Genomic DNA, 5230 nt, shown 5'->3' on the forward strand with positions numbered 1-5230 from the left:
TAAGTAAAAACAGTGGAATCAAGACCAGGGGACCTGTGGAAATCCAACTCTTCTCGGAATTTTATACACTTCACAGTATTCTATACTTGTACTAGGTACCTCTGCAAGTAGTCTTGCATGGCCAATCCACTTTTCCCCCCTCGCGGTGTCTCATACAATGTTTACACCAATCAGAAATTATAAGCGCCTCTGAAAAAGTGTCTGAACCTGACTGCATTAATTATAGGTCACTTGCTATTCCCCAGAATATGTGACCGGATTTGACAAAACCCGGCTTCGACACACAAACTAATATCTTGCGTAAAAAGCAAAACAAAAAAAATCGCAATTTTAAAAAAACTCATTTTAATACACCAATGCATTGATACTTATTAAACGCATCTTGCTCTGAAGTTTCAACTTATTTAAGCATACATAGAGCGAGTTATAACAGAATAAGCTGTACCTTACATGGAAGAACACGGATGGCGAACAAATCGATCGGTTTGTCTTCTCGGCGGGAAGATAGGCCATGGCTGCTAGAAGCATCGCTTCTATTCTTCACACACTCACCAGCGAAGAATACGTTCGCTCAGAGAACAGTGACAGCAATGAAATGGAGGCGCTTATTGCTGAATATTTCACCGGAAATGACGAAGTGACGGATAATGATGAAACAGAAATTAAAGCGGAAACACTAGAGAGAGGTGTAAATTATTGTAATTTTCCTAGGTGATGAAAGCAATTCCGATGAAGAGGTGGAGAGACCTAAACAGATGCCACCTTCATACAATGAAGCAGTGTACAATGACGATGAAAATGCATTCTCCGACAGAGGTAAAACATAGTTAAGATTGACACAAAAAAAATTAATTAAATTCAAGTAAATAAGTAATGGAATAACTGATTAGTGTATAATAGTCCGTGTATACTAATAGAATTGTTTGAAGATATTGACAGCCTTGTGCCATTGGTGGTGAATGAAGTACTTGCTGAAACCACAGCTGTGGTAACTCCACCTCATAATGAAGAAACTCCATCACTTGTAGCCATCGATCGTGAGCCATCCATACCTAGCAACATTACAGAATCATGTGACATAGCAAAATGTAGGAAGTTTGTTGAACGTACTTGTAAGTGCAACTTGGTAGAACCTGATGGCAGTCCTTGCAGCACTTTGTTCCCTATTGAGCACTACATACAAACACGTGCACAAGCAAACTTTTTAACTCACGATGAACTTGACTTAGTCCTCTTGGGGCAAATCGAGTCAGCAGTCTTACTGACACCAACAGTCATTGATGGTCGCCACAGTAATACAACAGAAAGGAGTAGAGTAACAATGAAATACAAACACCACGGTATGACAATTTGTTGGAAAACTTTCCTCTTCCTACATGCAGTTGGTAAAGATCGGCACCAAAACCTTAAGCAGCACTACATTAAGAATGGACTAGAGACACGTGTTCACAAAAACACCAAACGGGCACCAAAGCATTCATTCCCATATTCAACAAAGAAGTACATGGTGAAATTTTTACAAAACTATGCTGAGGAAAATGCCTTGTTACTTCCAGAAAGGATTCCAGAATATAAAAGAGATGATATAAAACTCCTTCCATCAAGTCGCAGCAAATGGGTATGGGTAAAGTCTACACAAATGTCATTTATGTCAATTACAGTGGAACCATGGAAACGGTTACCTTTGAACCAAAAAATTTGGCAATAGGCAGGTTGCTTGTCTAGACAGATTGATAGGGTATAAAATTCTCTCTTGGGGTTTGAAATTTGAAATTTAGACAGGTGGTCTTTCTATATAGGTGACCGCCAAAAGCTGGTTCCATTGTACATAACTGCTCACCCGTTTATTTTGAACATCACAGACCATCTGGGAGTTTTATCAGGAGTCATGTAGATCAGCTGGAATGCAGGTAGTGGCATATACCACATTTTGTGTGTACTGGCGGTCACTCCTTCCATTCATTGTTGTTGGTAAGCCAATGAGCGATTTGTGCTAGACCTGCCAACAGAATAACACCATGATCACCAACTGACTGTAAACAGACCTACCAGTGAAAAAAGCAATGTGAGTAAATCACAATGTTAGTCTTACAGTGACCTACTGTATACTTTGCACACACAACAGGTATTAAAAACAGCTGAAAACCACCTGACATTGGTTGCATTACAAAGGACATTTTACAAGATCTGCCAAAAAGCTCACACAAATTTAAAGGAATTTTATACTGTTGGAGATAACTTTCAGCCTCCACCATTTGGGACTTTCAGCAGGCCATTGCTACTATCAACAACAGTACACTATAGTTTTGATATGGTTCAGCAGGTACTGGTGTTAGGTATGAACAATGCTCACCATTCTCCAAACAGGTCCATTATCCTATGCAGCCCGGGTCAATTTATTTTCTCACTCCCCGTAAATGCGCCATATTTGGCGTCTGCTGTGAGGCAATACCTAGACAAGTAAGTACATACCAGCATTATAAACAACAGTGATTAATTATGTCTCGTACCAGGTTAACTATCTCATTGACGAGGCATTCAATGTTGGTAAGGGGTCCAATGCTATCATCTCGATGCTTCACCATTACCTTGAGACACATAGTTTTGGTGAGACCCACCTACATTTGCATGCTGATAATTGTTGTGGCCAGAACAAGAATCGGTACATGATGGCATATTTACTGTGGAGAGTGATGACAGGGCTACATGTGGAAATAACCATATCATTCTTGCTTGTAGGTCACACAAAATTCTCACCCGATTGGTGCTTCGGCTTTTCAAACGACTGTTTAAAAGGACGGAGGTAAGCACCTTGGAGGAGATAGCTGGAGTTGTGCACCGGTCAGCCACAGTCAATCACCCTCAGCTAGTTGGCAGTTATGATGGCACCTCTTCCGTATTGTTCTACAACTGGACTAGCTTCTTTGATACCAAGATGACGGCACTGAAGGGCATCACTAAATTCCATCATTTTAGATTTTCAGCACAACATCATGGATCAGTTTTTGTAAAAACCTCCAGCGACACTGTTGAGAAAGAAATCAATCTTCTGAGTGACAAAACTTGGAAGCCATCACAATACCAGTTGCCAGCAGTGATCGACCCACCAGGACTTTCGCTTGAACGGCAGTGGTACCTCCACAACAAAATAAGAGAGTTTTGCTCAGAGGAAGCACGAGACCTGGTGTGTCCTCAGCCAAGTACTCCCTTAAAATAGCTTGTAACACTTATGTATTATTTACCTTTCACTGTATTCCTGTAATAGACAGTAGTCACCCATTGTATCGCATTAAGATAACACCTGTAAAAAAACAGCAATATAACTTCACAATCACGTTGCAGGAAAGACACAATGAAGTAACTTCTATATAAAGCGCATCGTCCAAAACAGGCTTCATTAATAAACTCATAATAATCCTAACCTTTAAGGACATCAAGGTGAAGCGCCCTTACCTGTAGTGCGTTCATACACTTCTTGATAGAACGATTCATTCATCACTTCGCCCAAAATTGCATTCTTTCTACCTCACGTGTTACAAAATCACGTGTTGCTGAGCTCTGCATAATTACGGTTTTCATCGGAGTCATGAATGGCGATTTGTCGAAGCGGCTGTCAACGATTTGTCAACTTCACGTATGCGGAAAAGCCTGAAAGTAAGTTTTTATTATTGTACACAATGTATGACGGCTTGTATTGAAGCAATGCATTATCGTACGGTTTTCAAACTTGAACCATAGTTGCATTACGTTATGTAGGCCTGATTTATTCAATAAAACTTTTTTTTTTTTAATGTGCGTCGAAGCCGGGTTTTGTCAAATCCGGTCACATATGTGTTTGCACAATGTTTCTAAACTTTAGTAGCTAAGTGACATAATAGACTAGCATGCTCATTGTGTAGCAGGCGAGCAATTACTAGCTAAGTCGAGCTACAGCAGCTCTTCATACGTCATGGTGCATTTACACAATGTCCCTAAACTACTCTAGTAGCTAGGCGGCATAATGGACTAGTATGCTTATTGTGCAGCAGGCAGTGGTCTATAAATGCAGTCAGCTTCAGATTTATTTCAGAGGCGCTTATAATTTCTAATAGGTGTAAACATCGTGCGCAGGGGCGTAGCTAGCCAGAAGGTGATGGAGGGGCAGGCATGCCCCCACGAAACACTCAAAATATTCATAATTGCAAAAAAGGCTAATGACCCAATGGTGGGCTAGCCAACATACGGTGTTGTATTATTACAGCTTAAATAACTAGCTACGTAACCATTTCAGTACTGACTGCTTCCAATCGAGGTAGCTATATTCGTCGAGCATCATCGCACGTGCCACAACTGTACTCCAACAAATTCATCCACAGTCCGGTAGAGCTAATACTTTAGTGCAAATACAAGTTACTTTACGTTAGCCACAGCCTGTGCTGCAGTTCTAGCACACTACTGACAGGATGACGTATTCACTCACTTCACTCAGCGAAATTCAAATACCATGTATTGCACGAAATCCCACCTGTCTTGCTAGCAGAACTTGTAAGCTTGACTGATCCACCTGACTGACTGACTGACTGACAAAGTAAAAACAGACTGCACTGCCGTACGTACAAAGGTCCAGTGTGATCGACTCGATAAAATAAACTTGGTACATTTATTTAGCTAACACTTTATCACCTCGTAGACAGTAGGTTCGTAGCATCATCTGGTCTCCTTTGTCACTTGTGAGTTGTGACTCCTGCCGTGGAGAAGCGGGTCACTCTTTTTAGATTCAAAAATGTTCTATCACGAGAGTAATCTAGGCTACCCTGTAAATATAGAAGTATGTGTCTAATATTTTCGTTCGATGGATTCAAGAGCGAGTTGAATGTTGTGTGTGCGCATTCACTAGCAACCCCTGGTGATACCGCGTAGTAGTGTACATAATTTACAGTCATTTGCGTGTCAGTTTAATACTGGTAAACTTGTGACGAAGGCTCGGACGAAGGTTTTAAAAAAAATCATTTAGTGATGGGGGGGCAAATGCCCCCCCTTGCCCCCCCTTAGCTACGCCTCTGATCGTGCGAGACACCGCGAGGGGGAAAAGTGGATTGGCCATGCAAGACTCCTCAATAGAAGAAAGATCAAGATGAAAATAGGATGGTGCTTAGTGGCGTAGTTACAATTGAGACATCCAAGGAAGTGTGCCTTGGTAAAATTATGAAACTGAGAAGATGACCGCACAAAAACAGCCAAGCTGTGATAA

General features: G+C 41.1%; 2 long non-coding RNA genes across 4 annotated transcripts; both read right to left on the minus strand.

Annotated features, from left to right (window-relative positions):
* Nucleotides 1-847: 847 nt before the first annotated feature.
* Nucleotides 848-1827, minus strand: LOC136259126 (uncharacterized). Its single transcript, XR_010703213.1, has 3 exons — nucleotides 1214-1827; nucleotides 1111-1163; nucleotides 848-1052 (listed from the first exon to the last, which is right to left on the minus strand). It is a non-coding gene; the product is annotated as an uncharacterized lncRNA (long non-coding RNA).
* A 547-nt stretch (nucleotides 1828-2374) lies between these two features.
* LOC136259125 (uncharacterized) lies at nucleotides 2375-3298 on the minus strand. 3 transcript variants are annotated; one of them, XR_010703212.1, is made up of 4 exons: nucleotides 3243-3298; nucleotides 2758-3026; nucleotides 2511-2702; nucleotides 2375-2452 (listed from the first exon to the last, which is right to left on the minus strand). It is a non-coding gene; the product is annotated as an uncharacterized lncRNA (long non-coding RNA). The 3 variants fall into 3 exon arrangements; XR_010703211.1 differs by lacking the exon at nucleotides 3243-3298 and adding an exon at nucleotides 3083-3153; XR_010703210.1 differs by lacking the exon at nucleotides 3243-3298 and having other exon boundaries at nucleotides 2758-3146.
* Between the last annotated feature and the right edge of the window lie 1932 nt (nucleotides 3299-5230).

Source organism: Dysidea avara, chromosome 6, assembly GCF_963678975.1.
Source record: "Dysidea avara chromosome 6, odDysAvar1.4, whole genome shotgun sequence".
NCBI classification, from domain to species: Eukaryota; Metazoa; Porifera; class Demospongiae; order Dictyoceratida; family Dysideidae; genus Dysidea; species Dysidea avara.